The 17,699-nt window shown below is 36.3% G+C and overlaps 1 protein-coding gene across 5 annotated transcripts in view; it reads left to right on the top strand.

The window, feature by feature from the left end:
- The window catches only part of Galnt13 (polypeptide N-acetylgalactosaminyltransferase 13), a 584,813-nt gene that overhangs the window by 154,300 nt on the left and 412,814 nt on the right, over positions 1 to 17,699 (top strand). The window lies entirely within an intron of this gene.

A 17,699-nucleotide genomic window follows, 5' to 3' on the forward strand; every position in this document is an offset into this window, starting at 1 on the left:
ATCTGTATATAACTCAGACATTTTGACCATGTGCTCCCTTGGTCCTCCTGGCCCCCTCTCTCCTCTCTCTTCTCCTCCTCTCTTGTCTCCCTGACCCCACACAGCCCCTCTCCTCTTATGGCCTGGTCAGATGGTCTATTCTGTTGGCCTTTCAGATTCCTTCAGCTGTGCTGTCTCTCTTAGCTACAATAAAACCTTCTCAACCATACCTCAGAGCAATCATGTCCTCATTTCATTTAGATGATTATTAGTTTTAGTTGTCACTTTTCTTTCCTGAATAACTTAGAACCCCCCCCTGCTGTGGGATGTTTTGTATGGCAAATGTGTTGCTGATTAGTCAATAAATAAAACACTGATTGGCCATTGGCTAGGCAGGAAGTGTAGGCGGGACAAGGAGGAGAATAAAGCTGGGAAGTGGAAGGCTGAGTCAGAGAGACACTGCCAGCCGCCACGATGAGAAACAGCATGTGAAGATGCCGGTCAAGCCACGAGACATGTGGCAAGGTATAGATTAATGGAAATGGATTAATTTAAGCTGAAAGAACAGTTAGCAAGAAGCCTGCCATGGCCATACAGTTTGAAACCAATACAAGGCTCTGTGTTTACTTGGTCGGGTCTGACGGCTGTGGGACTGGCAGGTGAGAGAGATTTGCCCTGACTGTGGGCCAGGCAGGAAAACTCTATCTACACCCCCCCCCCCAACTGATATGATTTGTTAAGAATTCAAAGAATGTGATGCTTAACAATTTTGGAAACAAAAGTTTGGCTGGGAATGTGTAATAAGAAAGGGCTTTGGAAATGGTAAGAGGAACCTTAAATTCAAGACTGCCTTTTCCATGAGTGAACATAACATGAGAATCCATGAGCTAAGACTGTTAACAAAGCCTTACAGAATCTATCTATATGCTGTTTCCCCACATGTCCACTAAATCTCCCTGTTACCTCTGACACTAGCTCTTCACTTTCCTCTCTTAGTCTTCTCTTCAGTCATCGTGATTTTATTAAATGCATTTTAAGCCTTTCTTAACCTAAAACTTTAAGACATCGACTTTATGTTCTGCCTTTTTGCTTTAGTGGCTCTGATTCCTATTTAGAAAACGAGAAGGAAATCAATTTGGTTTATATTAAAAAAAGAAGACTAAATAACACTACCATAAGCCCCAGAGATGAAGTATATATTGATACAAAAGCATAGCTTTTTAACTCAAAAATGGGAAAAAAGAACTAGTTCTTCTGGAGACAAATTTATGTGACCATGGATGGGACACACAGATTTAGGTGTCTCCAAATTCATGTTTGTAAAGATGTAGAAGCAGTTTCATGGAGTTTTGATGGTAACAGAACAAATAAAGTTATTAATCAAGGTATTTAAAAAAACACATTGGTAGAAACATCAAAGAGGTGGGTTAGTCAGACTGGATATGCCTCAGATCCTGATGGCATCCTTAGCCCTTTGATTGTTGGAAAACAGTTTTATTAAGTTAATACATTCCAAAGTTTTATCTGCTTCTCAGGATTTGCATCTGATAGAGATATGCGCAAGGAACGGCTCTAATTTAGGAGCCAAAGATCACTCAAGATAAATTATAATTAGACTCTTTATGTGCAGCATCCAGTGCTCTCCATAGTCCTTAAAGTTTTAATCAATTACCCCAATTAGCCACGGTAAAAACAAGGTCTTTTCAGCAATTATCATTAACACATATAAACACAATATTTTTTGAGATCATTGCTTATTGATACACTGGTAATTGTTTTAGATTTTCTTTTGTTTGTTTGCAGGTTAAAATACATAATTGAAAGCCATTTAATGTTAGTGGGCTGACATTCCATGGACAAACAGCACTAATAGTTACTTGCAGGACCAACACCTCCTTTCTTGCTGTTTTCATTTTTTATTTTCTTTTTCTTTTAAAACCAGTATAGTGTATCTGTCCTTCTGGATTTGGCTAGTGACAAACACCATAACAAAATGGATAGATTTCTTATTACTGTTCTTGATACTTTTCTTTCTCTTTTTATCATCTTTTTTGTTTGTTTTATTTTTTTTCCCCATGAGAAACTTGGACTTACTTAGTTCGTCTTCTTTTATAGCGACAGTATTATTCTCCTCTGATTTCCATCTCTACATGTAAATATGGCATATTGGTTTTCTAAGGACCTCTTTATTTCCCCAGATACTTTATTTCACCAAATTAATATGTTGAGACCACCACAAGCCAATGGAAATGCTTATATTTTTTGTGGTTTAAGTCTTTTCATGGTTTCCTTGAATGTTTTCTATGCTACTATTTTTTTCCAGAATGCTTTCTGCAAAAAATGTGTTATGAATTTCAAATAATTCTTTTTTCACTATCATGCTATACAGTAACATCCTTTGCTTCTGCTATTATTCTTTTGAAGAACAAAGACATAAGAATGATCAAAAGATTATAAACTCTACAATATAAATGGCTGCCAATTGAATGTCACTCTAGTAGTTGAGAGATTTAACTGAGTGTTTCACATGTTCTTTACTATATATGAAATGTAAAATTTTTACATTAAATAAATTAAAATAAGAATGCCTATTTACTAAAATTCGAGTATAAATTTTACTTATACACATGTATAATCCTTCAAAAGTTATATTTTCTATATGAATACTTCCAATTTGGCACCCTATTATATGATTTCCTCTGTGTAGACAGAGCATGGTTATCTTCTCCTTTCCTTTATAACATCCTTTGGGGAGTGCATGTTAGTAGCCAAAAAAGCAATGTTTGTCTAGAAGAGAAAAAAAATTGACAATAAAAGTATTGATAGATGTTCTTCACAGAAAACTTGATGAAATGAAAACTATATCCACAATAAATTATCCAAGAAATTACCACTTGTGAACTCACACAAGTGACCTTTAAATGTTTTGCATGAGTAGTGAGTTTTCAGAATTCTTCAGTGTCTAATTGTATTGGTGAAATATGACACATACTTTTGTTAGAAATAAAACTTTTTCTGGTACTATTTGTTGCATATATGTGAAAACTTGCAATCCTTAAGCAATGTTAAGTGGAGGTTTGATCAAAATTCCCAGTGTTCTTGTTCATTAAACCCGAATAATAATATTTATTTAATGATTTACATCGTCCAGAGGAATTTTAGTCATGTATTTTATTGCTGTGCTTTTGGGGAGAACCATCACTGTGAAATGGCAGTGGTCTTTATGAGAAGGCTGTACTATATCTGTTATAGGCTTATTTATCGTAGAGGTCTTTTCTCTTATGCTGTGTTTTCTAATATGATTCCTGTATTTTCTTTCAATTGATCAAATGTTGCTATAGAATTGTCCCTGGATTGTAATACATTCTAATGTATATTTTAAAATGAGTGTTATTAGTCCATTCATTATCAAAAATTTATTGTGAGACCCAGAATTCTCAACATTTTGAACATATGCCTTCTGCCACCATGTAAGTGTTCTGTAAGAGACAAAAAGTATATAAACATTAAAAATATTAGAGGCAGCAGATGAATGACTTCATTGAGTTGTAGCCAAAAGAATGAGAGTGATTGACTACTGGCAGTGTCTTAGAATATTGAGTGAGGCTCAGAACTGTTCCATGTACTAATAATACCTACACACCTTACTGAACTCATAGAAATTGAGCTGCTGCTTACTAAGAGCCTTCATCACTACTGACCAAGGTCATGGTACTGGAAGGTACTGTGCATGCTACCAAAGGAGAAAGGTAAACACCAACCCAGCTATAAATGCTCTGACCTACAGTGATGGTGAGATCAATAGTGGCACAAAGCTTGTGGGAGTAATCAACCAATATTTGATTGGATTTATGGCCCACTCCATGAGAAGAAACTCCTTCCTGAGAAGGCTTGAGTGACCAAAAACATGAGACTAAATAGGCCAGAGATGCGGGGGGAAATTAAATACTGTTAATGTAGTAATAAAATATAAAATGACTCTCAATGACATTCTGCTATCCTCATAGATCAGTGTCTTGCTCAGCCATCATCAGAGAAGTTTCCTCTTACAGTAGATGGGAATAATACAGAGACTCAAAGCTGGGCAATGTTCATAGAGTGGGAGATCTTGGAACACTCAGTCCTAAATGGATGTCTCCACGAAATCTCTCTCTTCAGGACTCTGGTAACCCTGTGATAAAGGAGGCAGAAAGAGTGTAAGAACCAGAGGGCATGGGGGAGACCAAGGGAATAGGGCCTTCTAAACACAACAGGACCAATGTACATATGAACTCACAGAGACTGTGGCAGCATGTATAACACCTGCATGGGTATCACCAGTATGGAGATGAGAAGTAGACACACATTCCCATCCCTAACCCAGAAGCCATCTCCAATTGATAACCACCTGCAGCTGAAAAATTAGTTTGTTTCAATGGAGTGTCTTTGGGTATACAAACTACTTATGGGTAGATCCCATGGCCAGCAGTAGATGCCTATGCAAAATGAACCTACGACATTTTAGATGTTCTTTGTCTCATAATGCTTTGTAAGAACTTTAAAAAAAAAACAAACTGTACAAGTCCTTTGAGTACATTTTATGGCTTCCGGTTTTGTGTTTTTATGGATTTCTGTGTATGCAGTTATGTGTCTCTGCATCTGTATGTTTCTTGTGCTTCTTTGCTTTTTTTTCCCTGCTTGTTGGTTCTATTCTGTTTGTTTTATCATCTTATTTTTTATTATTATTGTTTAGATGCCTGTTTGTTTTTCTAATGAGAGGGAGGAGAGAGAGGGGAGAGGGAAAGACAAGGAGAGAGGGAGAAAATGAGGTAGAGAAGGAGAAAGGGTATGGTTTCATCATATTCGAGGGGAGGTCGGGAGGATCTTGAAGGAATTGTGGGAGGGAAAACTATAATCAGAATATATCATATGAAAAATCTACCTTCAATAGAAGAAAACCAGAAAAGAAAGGATAGTATGTACAAAGTCAAGAAAGTTCTCTTTAGTAATAAATTAGCGATTGAGACAGCTTAAAGGCTATATATGTCTAAATTCACAAACATTTTCTGGTTAAATTATAAGCTTTTAAAACACAGTTTAAAATCCATTTTCATCAGGGTTATTAAATTTTCAAGTAGTGCTTTTGGAGGATTGTGACCTAATCAAAGCAGAGACAATGAGATAAGAGCTAATGGTTACTCTCTGAGTTTACAGAGTAATGCACTTATTTTTGAGTCAAAGGTTGACTATACTTGGGGCAAAGGACAACAGAAATCTAAATGTCACTTTTAAGCAAACCAGCAACATGGTTTATCTTTGTAATTATGATTCTGTTATAGGCTTTTTAACATGCCATTGTTATTGATCTCCATAAAGATAAAAGGTTAGCCAAAAAGTGAGTTAAAGTGATACTTATCCTATTATTTGAGATATGCATTTTTATGTTGCACATTGTGGTGGAATAAAATATTGTATTTTTGATAAATGATATGTATACCAGAAAATAGTAAATATATTATTGAGTTTGACATTTTATAAATATACTTCTCATTTTGTTTAAAAATTCATGTTTTACTTGATTGATACAATTTCCACATGAGAGAGAGCTGTTTGTCTTATTTACAATAGAAGCATATTAATAATATATTTGTCTTTTTATTGTAAGTGAAAATATTAATTGGCCCATTCTAGAACATAGTTACTATTTTTTTTTTCATAGTTAAGATGATTTATTTTTTTTTTAATTTATTTTGCAATACAATTCAGTTCTACATATCAGCCACGGATTCCCTTGTTCTCTCCCCTCCCGTCCCCCTCACCTTCCCCCCAAACCCCCCCCCCCATTCCCATCTCCTCCAGGGCAAAGCCTTCCCCACAGACTGAGGTCAACCTGGTAGACTCAGTCCAGGTAGCTCTAGTCCCCTCCTCCCAGGCCGAGCCAAGCGATCTTGCATAGGCCCCAGGTTTCAAACAGCCAACTCATGCAATGAGCACAAGATCTGGTCCCACTGCCTGGATGCTTCCCAAACAGATCAAGCCAATCAACTGTCTCACCCATTCAGAGGGCCTGATCCAGTTGGTGACCCCTCAGCCATTGGTTCATAGTTCATGTGTTTCCATTCATTTGGCTATTTGTCCGTGTGCTTTATCCAACCTTGGTCTCAACAATTCTCGCTCATATAAACCCTCCTCATTCTCGCTAATTGGACTCCCAGAGATCCACCCAGGGCCTAGTCATGGATCTCTGCATCCAGATCCCTCAGTAGTTGGATGAGGTTTCTAGCACAACAATTAGGGTGTTTGGCCATCCCATCACCAGAGTAGGTCAGTTCGGGCTGTCTCTCGACCATTGCCAGCAGTCTGTTGTGTGGGTATCTTTGTGGATTTCTGTGGGCCTCTCTAGCACTTTGCTTCTTCCTATTCTCATGTGGTCTTCATTTACCATGGTCTCCTATTCCTTGTTCTCCCTCTCTGTTGTTGATCCAGCTGGGATCTCCCGCTCCCCCAAGCTCTCTTTCCCTCAACCCTCGCCTTTCATTACCCCCACTCATGTCCAGGCTGTTCATGTAGATCTCATTCCATTTCTCTGTCATTGGGTGATCCCTGTGTCTTTCTTGGGGTCCTGTTTTCCAGGTAGCCTCCCTGGTGATGTGAGTAGCAGACAAGTCATCCTTGTTTCATGTCTAGTATCCTGCTATGAGTGAGTACATACCATGTTTGTCTTTCTGAGTCTGGGTTACCTCACTCAGGATGATTTTTTCTAGATCCATCCATTTGTCTGCAAACCTCATGATGCCATTGTTTTTCTCTGCTGAGTAGTATTCCATTGTGTATATGTACCACATTTTGTTTATCCATTCTTCAGTTGAAGGGCATCTGGGTTGTTTCCATGTTCTGGCTATTACAAACAATGCTAATATGAACATAGCTGAACAAGTGCTCTTATGGTGTGGTTGAGCATTTCTTGGGTATATGCCCAAGAGTGGTATAGCTGGATCTTGGGGGAGATTGATTCCCAATTTTCTAAGAAAGCGCCATATTGATTTCCAAAGTGGTTGTACAAGCTTGCATTCCCACCAGCAGTGGAGGAGAGTTCCCCTAGCTCCACATCCTCTCCAGCATAAGGTGTCTTCAGTGTAGAACATAGTTACTATTATCAGTTCAAGTGTCCTGATACATCCAGTTTCATAAATTAAGGTTGCAGATTGCTTAATAGGTCCTTGGTATTTTTTAATTTTGTATTTGAACTCATTTTCAGTATTTCTAATATAACTAAATATATTGATTGTGAGCTCATCAGTAAACAAAACTGGTAACATTTACTTATGTTTAGCTAATCTAATGTGTCTTTTCTTAAAACACTATGACATAGGCCCCTGAGTTATTATTAACTATAATACATTTTTCCCATGGTATTTTGAGCCAATAAAGACTGTCAAACAAAACATTATAAATATAGGGGCTTGAGTGATGGCTCAGTAGTTAAAAGCTTTTGCTTATCTTCCAGAAGACCTGCTTTTGGTTCTAGAACTCACATGGTTCCAGAGGATTCAACACTCTTTTCTCTGGCCTCTTTGTGCATTAGAAATGTCCATGGCATACATATATACGTATAGAGAAAGTACTCATACACATTAAATAAAAATTGAAAAATAGATTGATATTTCATACACTGAATAGTTAGTTGCCATTTAATTTTACAATTAATTCATTTACAACATAGTCTTAATATTTAGAGCTCAGGGAACATTGCAGAAGAGGGAGGGAGAAAGATTTTAAGAGCCAGAGGATGAACACATCTGAAATAACACAGTCTTTTCTAAAACAAAACAAACAAAAAAGGGCACAGAGAGAAATGAAGTGTGAGTGTCGTGGAGTTGGGGAGAAATTGGAGAGAGGAGTGGAAGATGAAATGATCAAGATATCTTATATAAAATTCTCGAAGAATTAATAGAAATATTAGAATAAAAATCCACATTATATATATATGTGTATATATATATATTAAATATATTTAATATATATATATTAAAAAACTTGTCAGACAAAATCATTCTGTAAAATACAACAAATGAGAAATAATATAATTTGCTCTTTTTTGGTGTTGAGTTTCTGTACAAGAATGGCTTTCTTTTATATCATGACAACTAAAGAAAACATTTTTAAAAAGTGAAGGAAAGAAAACTGGTACTTCTCTTAACCTTTTGTTTGAACAATATTAAATTGGCAGCTTGAGAAAAAATGTACAGGGCATCTTTATACATTTTCTTCTACCCATTTTGTTTCTTTCACTTATTTAATATTTATTTAATACTGTGTATAAATGCTGAGGAAGCTAATGTGAAGGGGGTTGCTATTACAGATTTCATGCTTGACTGTGGGATAAAGACACTTTAATAGCCCTGATGGAAGGAATTGAGTGCTACAGTGAAGCAGAGAAGTAAAGTTACAAAATCCAGCTTTGAGTTTGAAGTGGGTGGGAGAGTCAGAAAAGAGAGGGCAATAACACACAGTCATTCTACATGCTTGCACGTGTAAATTATTTGTTTGAATTTTCAGGAATTTTAAGACATTAGAAGTTATTTTTTATCACATAGCGTTTAGAATTTTGTTAGTTAAGAGACTAAATATTTGACAGAAGAATTCAATTTTAGGCCACTTAGCTCCAAAGGTTCTTACTCTGCACATTGTCCAATTGTGGGTCCCAGTGCCAGCTGCCATCTACTGAAGAAGGAACTTCTCTGGTGAAGACAGATTGGCACATTGATTTATGAATATAGCAGCACGCCATTGGTAGTTGTTTTATTGTTCTGTTCCTTTAAGAGAATAATAGTAGTATATTTTCCCTTAGGCCCCATGACCTATCTAGTCTCAGGTTCTGGGGTTCCATCTTGTGGAGTGGGTCTTAAATCCTATCAAAGAGTAGAGTTATGTAGTTTGGTGTCAGAGATTTTACATTCAAATGAATGGAATTTGACGATACAGATTTTTAAAAAAATAATTTTTAGTTTAAGTTGAAAAATCAAGTTACTACAAATTGAATGCAATAAAACATTTTTCAACTTTCACTTAATTAGCTGAAACTTAACCACTGGTAGAATTCAGGGAATTTGTTTTGAGAATATAAACACAAGTTTGAGTAAAGTAAAAAAGAGTAAAGTTGAGGCACACAGTCATGTTCTAGTATTTAAGTTGTTATTTTTCTTGAAGGATCTTTCCTGTCTTGACTAAGGTTGCAAGCAGAGTGATAAAATTGACAAAATAATTTACCATATAAAGACTTGATGCAAAATAGCATGGACTTTGCTCTGTTTTTGAGCTATTGCTTCTTATTTCTATATATGTGTGTCTGTACCTGTATGTGTGTATGAAATTATCATCACATTACTCACTCACTATTATGTTCAGCTACTCTATAGAAATTCATTGAAAAATATGTAATTGTATCTTACCACAATTACATTGGTTTCATCCATTGTTCACTGTGAAACAGCTTATGCAGATCTTTCCAAATGATGGATTTTTTTCCTACTTAGTCACAAAGCACTTGTATTAACAGTTGTTTTTAAAAATATTAGTTCTTTCAGCATTTCATAAACATGTTTTGATCATATATACCCCCCAAATATTTCCCATATCCACTTCCTTTATCTACTCATCCAACTTTATCCTTGTGTTCTTTTTAAACTCTTTAACGTCATTTTGTGCTACATAAATAATTTTAGATGTGTGATTTTCTACTGGAGAATGGTCAACTCTGCCAGGGTCTATAGTATTATAGAAAACAGTCTCTGCCCATCACAACAACTATCTGTTTGTAATCTCTCCATGGCTAGGGATTTAACTATGTACTCAATGCTCTTCTCCACATTAGGATTTGGTCAGGCTTGGATTTTCACAGCTTTTGGGCATGCTATGGCAACCCAGTAAGTTTATTTGTGCAGCTGTCCTGCTGTATCCAGAAGACTGCTTGTGGCTCTTACACTATTTCCAACCTCTCTTCCAAAATGATCTCAGAGACTGTGGAGGGGATACAACACACACACACACACACACACACACACACACACACACACACACACACACACACACGAGCATTCTGCATTCTCTTATTTTCTCTTTACTTTGGCCTCTGTGCTAATCACCATCTAGTGCAAATAGTGTTCTCAGATGATGGCTGAGAGATGCATTGATTTATGGGTTTAATGTTAAATGTAGGATTTGGTTTAGTACTGTGCTTCTTTGGCAGAATAATAGTATTACCTTCTCCCCCAGAGCCTATAATCTGTGTCATCGTGGGTTCTTGGAGCAATAATTGTGATAGGAGGGTTTCGTTTTGAGGAGCAGTCCTCAAATCCAACCAGAAATTGGTTGACTACTCCTATGGTGTTACTGTCACTCTTGCACCGGTAGGTGTATCTTGACAAGCTAGCAAGTTCACAGGGTTCAGAGCTGTGTATGACTTATGATTTATATCAATGTCCCTTCTCAACACATATAAAAACCTGATGTCAAGAATAGCTTACTTCTTTTGGAGGTGTTGGCCAGCAAGTTCCTATATATACCCAAATGTGGGAGACCCACTCCCACTTTTACTCCAGAGTACTCTTGAGGAGGGGGAAGTGAGAAATAGTAGATAGAAGGATAGAAGAGAGAGACAGATAGAAGCACAGGATAGCTCAGGAAGGCCTTGATCCTTATCCATTGGCCCCTTCTTTCTCTTCTGAAGGGCTTTTTAAAGGAATGCCAAGGGGTGTAGCAAAAGACCTCCCCCTAGCACAGCCAAGTAGAGACCATTCCAAACATCCGGTAACCATGCACATGGTCAGTCTACCCCTTGTGCAGTCCTGCTGGGTAAAGCAAGCTCAGATCTCATTAGGAAACCTCTGTGGTTTTGCACACCCAAACATTAGAACTCTTGTCATTGCTCTTGGTTATGCTACAGAACATGATAGTAAAATCTTACTGATGAGTGTGCAACATACTTGTGTCATATAAAATGATGAAATCAAGCTGGTATGAATGTGAAGCTTCAGAACCACTGACTAGTTCTGAAAGGTACTGTGCATGTTAATAGTTACATTTTTACCATCCACAAATTTCAAACTACTTCCAGTATTTAAATACTTCATAGCATCCATCTACTTTTCCTCCTACTAGTATTACAGATCAGATAATATTTCTACAGAAATGTAAAAGCATACAAAGAAAGAAACTTTCTTAAAGGTGTTATTTATAAAAGGGGTGAAGGTCCTAGGAAACCTTAAAAGGAAAGGAAAGTTTGGGGAACTGATGGGAAAGAATATTTGTGTAATCTTAAATTCATATATTGAAGAACTACTTTGGACTCTGATAGTATTTGTTTTTGATATGTGGTTAATTGTTTCTGATGAAGTCATAAGGCTAGACCCCATGCTGAAATAATTGTAAGAAGAGGAAGAAAGCCACAGAGCTTTCCTTCATTATCCACCCATGTAAGTATGTGAAGTATATGCCTACAAGCTAGGGTGTAGACCATTGTTAGGAATCAAGTTTAAGCCTCTTGATTATGGATTTCCAGCATCTGTATCTTTAAAAAATAAATGTCTGAGGTTTTAAGCCACATTGTCGGTGGTATTTTATAAGTAGTAGCCTGAGTTGATTAAGGCAGTGGGAAGTCTCCTAAGATCATGGCTGCTGCTACATGCTTCCTAGATAAGAGGGAAAGTGTTTTTGTAAGAACCTGCAGAGAGAAATATTTTAAGTGTGATTAATTTTGTAGGAGAAGTTGTTTCAAAAGAAACAACAAGCTTATGGAGGAGAACAAAGTGGAGGCTAAAAGAAGTTTGTCATACTGGTCTTGCTATCATCTTCCAAGGCTAAACACAAGAAAGTATCTTAGGGAAAAAGAGGATATCATTACTAAAGTTCCTGTGGTTATTCTCTAGGAGGGTACAGTAACTGCTGAGACACAGAGACAAGATTTGGAGGAACACACAGAAATACACAGCAAAATGTAATTGTAGTTTGAATTGGAAGTATTCATCTATATTGGGATTGATAAAAAAAAAAATTTAAAGCTTAAAAGCCAAAACTTCTCCTGTGCTCCTGAGTAAATGCATTATGCAGATAATTTCTTTTAGGTTATATGCAATAACAAAAAATTTTTTCTTTTGGTTTTCTGAGATGAGGTTTCTCTGTGTAGCCCTAGGTGTCCTGGAACTTGCTCTGTTGACCAGGCTGGCCTTGAACTCACAGAGCTCCATGTGCATCTGCCTCCCAAATGCTGGGATTAAAGGCGTGTTCTACCATTGCATAGCAAAGAAATTTTTAATAGAATATATTTTCAAATTTACAGAAAAATTACAAAAATAATACTACAAAGAACATTCATATATCCTTTCCCCAAAATCTTTATATTTTTAAGGCTTTATTACATTTGGCTTAATATAGGCTCATAGCTGTATCTTTCAAATATGCATTATACTATATAAGTTTTTTAACAGAATGTGGACTGAAGAAATTGCTCCATTCAAAAATTGCCATGTGCAATGCATGGTCTCTGTACCGAGTCTGGTGTGGTGATGGGTACTCACTTGACCTACCAAATAAAGCCATAATTGCTCAATGTAAGGCTTGAAATTCTCATGTAGAACATTACTCATGATACAGATACTTGAATATTTTCTGAGCAATTATAATTTTGTTTTGCTAATTCTGATTGTTATGTCCCATACTAAAAGTAGAAATGGAATGCTCCTGAGGCTGTGCAAAATCAACTCTGTTTTTCTATATCTTGGGCACTTGAAAAAGGTTTTATTGGATATCACATCTTTGTCTGACATTTCTCTTCTTTATTTCAGTGTTCTATTTGTGTCATGCTTTTTAAGTTATTTTTGAAAGTGGAAAGGAAATTCTAATTTTCTTTTTTAAGAAGGTAGTTCTCATCTTTGTTTGAAGTCCCTGAAGAATTTATTTTTAAACTCTAATAATGTTATGAGATACATGCCAGAGTTATTGAAATGGTGTTATTGAAAATACTTACATTTTGCTATATAGAATCAAGTCTTATTTCATTTGGTAGGGGAAATTTCCTCACAGCTACATACTTTATAATATTTTAATCTTTTTTTACACTCCAATTGTAATTATTTTAGTCTTCCTTTGCCTGTTTTTTCTATGTGAACAGTTTCATCCTCTCCCTTTTCTTGTTAAACATGATTTTTATTCATTTGATGATTTTACTTCTTTATGAAATGCCCTTTATTAATTTTTCATTTGAATCTGTTTCTTGAAAATTCATTCCCTTAGACTTCATATCTGATATTCTTTTCATTCAGCTTCCCTCTCCCCACAAAGTCCATTAAATTCTCCTTCCTTTTCTTCCTCTCTGTCCGGTTTTGACATTAGATTTTGCTTTATTCCTTCAAAGTGTTTATGTCATGACATCAAGTGCGTATGTTTTAAAATGTTTAATTCAACTTAAATGTTCTGTTATTTCTCTTAGCCCATTTCTTTAAGGAGGTAGTTTTCTCAGCAGTGTATCTTAGAGAGTTGTATTAGATTCAATGTTAATACCAGAACAAGCCTGAGCTTGATTCTAGGATACTAGATGTTTTCCTCTTAAGGACTGAAGAAGAAAATGGATGGACCCACAGTATTTGATAGTTGACCATGGACTTGCATATGGAGATTCTCAACTGAGCTCCATGACAGAGATTTATAACTCAATGTTGCTTAGCATTAAAGTGACAAAGTAAGGATAAAACACTGAAGATGCTCTTCTAGTCGCTTCTGTTACTGAATAAGGGGAAGATCATTGTGTACACTGATTTCTGAAATGTCTGCAGCACCACATTTCACTGATTTCATGTTACGAATCACAGGATCAGCATTGATACTGTCAGAAATGTTACATAATAGCATTTAAAATAGTTAACAAGGCATGCTTAAAAAATATGGACATATAAAAACATTATAGGTTAATTTGAATAAATCATTCATAGAGCACTTGTGTCTTTCAATCAGTAATACCTGGGTTTTGAAAAGAAAAAAAACAACAAAGAAACAGACAATTATGATAGTGAAAACAAAAACAATATTTTATTGCTATCTTCTTTTTATGTAGTGATAAATATAGATTCAAGTTTGTGACTTGGAAAAATGGAGAAATTAGCTCTTTATAAAGGCAGAAAGATTCAATTTGCTCATGTGTCCCTCTAAATGGATAGAAGTGACCTTTTCTTTATTTATATTTCTATATTTCATACCCCTTTGAACACTTCTTGAATCTATTTGAATCAAGATAATACTATTGCAAAAATTATTTTCAAAGTGTGATTAAGATCTAGAGTAATGTTTTATGATTTTTTTGTTGGAACTTGGTGTGTTTCTTCATTAGTTGAGATGTCTTGACTCAATGCCAATATTCTATTCAAAACTTAAACCTTGGCACAATGATTGACATCTGTCTTTTTCATCAGACCCCTGTGGGCAGCTGAGTTGAGAACTAAGCATTAAAAGTATCTAAACTGCCTGAAAGTTTATGTTACCTTATGTGCAAGCAACTGCAATAGGATCCTTGAATCATTTTTTTTTGCTTTTTTTAATGAAATTTTTTTCATTCATTTTATACACCAATCAAAGTTCCCCCTCTTCCCTCCTATCTCCCCTCCAGCCTCCCCCTCCCATGGGGAGGTATATCCAGTAGAGGCAGGTGCAAACCTTTCCCCTGTCTCAAGGCTACATGAGGTGTCCCATCATAGGTAGTAGGCTCCTAAAAGCCCACTCATACACCAAGGATGGAGACCCTTGAACCTTGAATCTTGAATCCTGTTGTAGTGTTACATTCTTAGGGAGTAGCATGTTTATTTCACAGGTAAAATAAACCTTTGGTTTCATCTTAATTTGGTGTATTTTATCACTTTTACAATCCTATGTACCTTTGAATTTTCCATTTTGTTAGCCTTGTAAGTCCCCGTTATTGTGGATGCCATGTTTGTGAATTCGACCTCTTTCTTTAGCATGAGTTGGTGAGGAGCAAATCAGCATTCACATGCCTTTTGCTGTCATTCAGTGATGTTCTTAAAGCCGAGAAAAAAAAAAAAAAAACTCTACTGTCCAAAACATGTGTAGTTGAATGTCAACAAATTCAAGCAACATTATGCCTGTTATTTTAGCGGTTATATTAAAAGTACATATTTTTGTAGTTTATTTAATACCTCATTCTTCGTAACTTTGCAACCTAAGCATAGTGTTGAAATACTGTTTATACTATGAAAAAAGCACAGGAAGACTGTGCTGTGCCTTTCAAACAGTAAACATGCAAGACCAGCTTCTTCGACACAAAAGTAGATTAGACTGTGAGTTTAATCTTTATGAAGCATTAAAATGCAAAATCAACAAAAGGGAGGAAACAGTCACCGTTGACTTTCACATAAGTATACTCTGGAAACTGCTAAACTACTATTTCTGGCACATTCTAAAGCTATGGCCAAGATGACCAGGTGGCCAGATTTGTTAGATTCACGAGATGATGAGTAATATAATTCATAGTAGAGAATGTTGTAAGACTAAGACAAAACAATTTATGCTCATGTTTTCCAGGGCCTGGAAAATGTCACATCCTTCTGCAGTAGCCCATACATTTTAAAGTGTAAACATAGTATGAAAATGTTAAACTTTAAATTAATATAGAGTTTGCATTTTGAAGGCAGCACAAGCATTTCATTTTAAAATACCAACTGTGTTTTGTAGAAATGTGGATAAGTAGAAGAGTGGATTGTAAATGCTGGTCTAATGCTTATTTTTCTAAAACCTTATTATTTTACACTGTAATTTCAGTAATGAAAGTGATGTAATCAGAGTCTCTCAGGTCTCTCCATGCTTATATCCCTATATTAAATTGATTGAATCTTCACCATTTTAGAGTTCTCAGAGACTTTATAGAGTGCAAAACTCAAGAATGTAAATAAATATGCACTTTACATATTTGTTAGCATCATGTTTGAACGTAAGAATTCTATATGATATTGCCGTTCTTATCTATAATAAAAATAATGCTTAGCTTACTATCTGTTTTGTAATTGAAAAGACTGTAGCTGTTTTACTGCTTTATTATTTTAAAAAAACAATATTATTTTATGTGTATAGGTGTTTTGCTTTCATCTATGTACTATGTGTGTTTCTGCTCACAGTGAAAGCTGGACCAGGTCATCAGATTCCCTGACACTGGTTTTACAGAGGGTTGCAAGCTGCCATGTGGGTGCTGTGATTCAAACCTGGTTCCATTGGAAGATCAGCCAATGCTCTTCACCACTGAGCTATCTATTCAGCCATGAATTTTCAATATCTTCTGTTTTACTCACCATGTATTCAAGACTTCATTCAAATCTCATCAATTTAGTCATATTGCTCATAATTGCTGCTGGTTTTCCAGAGTCCATATATATTTTTAGTCCTTTAATTCTTCCTTATTTGTGGTATGTCCCTCAATACTTTAGAAAAGATATAGCGCATTGTCCCCTGCTCATAAATAAAAGAACACTAAAAGTGACCATCTGTCTACTCCTAGGAAACCTTACTGCATCTACAGGTGTGGCTGCAACCTCAGCATTGTATAAAGGTAAATGATGAGACTGCAAACTGCCGCCATCTTTCCCCTTTTGTAAACAGTGCTGTGGTTAAACAAAGATGGGAAGATTTTCTTTTAGAATCAAAATAAAGTGTAACAGTTTTCTACTTACCTTATGGAGCTTTGAAAATGCAGACATCAGCATGACATCAGGACTAAAAAAAATGTACTGTTGTAGTGATTCTCAAACTGTGGTCCTTGGATCTCTGTGGGACATTTAAATGATTTCAGAAAGCTCCAAAGGACCATTGAGAGTATTATTTATAAGATGGTCTATACCTTGTCCACCCTGTTAGTATTGTTGTGCCTATGTCGAAAGACCCCAGAGAAAGACTACTACAGAGCCAATATCTGATGCAAAACACAAAGGGGCCTATTGACAACAAGCAAGCCCAGACTTGGTCCATGTCCAACATCCAGCACAGCGGGTGGAGGATGACAGCCCTGAGCTCTCAGGGTGAGGGGTTTTTTAAAGGGAAATCCACAAATGGTGTGGTACAAGCCTTGGTGTCATATGATTGGGTGAGGGTGTGTAACCTTTGAATTTATTGCTTTGAGGTTGCAATTATCATTTTTGGGCAGGCCTGGATAAGTCACAGGCTTTGTCTTTGAGCTGCCATGGGGGCTGGCTGGCCTTGCATGTTCACATTGACCCATGCACATAGCTCTAAGTTGATGAGGGGTCTCAATCAGTAAACAACTGTCTGAACCTTGAGCAGTCAGAGTACATGCAGAAAGGGAGCTACTGCAAGGACTATGTCTTTTGTTCATGCTCAAGTCTCAGGAAACTGAAATTGAGGCCTGATCTCTGAGAGAAGACTAGGCAGCCTGTTATGGCTTGGTCCTTTCAGTATTTCTACTGATTAAGACAACAAAAGTACATGGTCCAGCTGCTGATGCTTTTAAAATGTCAGGGTTGTCTAGAATAAAAGCACTTTTCCAATTACTTAAGTTGCAAGTCAACCTAGCCACCTTTTAGAATGATTGACACATAGCCATGGGTATTAAGTTTGGGGGCAGATATTGATATTGAAATCCATAAGGCATAAGTTATTTAGCTCAAGCCAGTTCCTAACAGTGTTTGTTGTCACTGTTAATATTTAGACTTTAAGGTGAAATGAGAACTTTA

Source organism: Peromyscus californicus, unplaced genomic scaffold (genome assembly GCF_007827085.1).
Source record: "Peromyscus californicus insignis strain IS unplaced genomic scaffold, ASM782708v3 Scaffold_7__1_contigs__length_154581171, whole genome shotgun sequence".
NCBI classification, from domain to species: domain Eukaryota; kingdom Metazoa; phylum Chordata; class Mammalia; order Rodentia; family Cricetidae; genus Peromyscus; species Peromyscus californicus.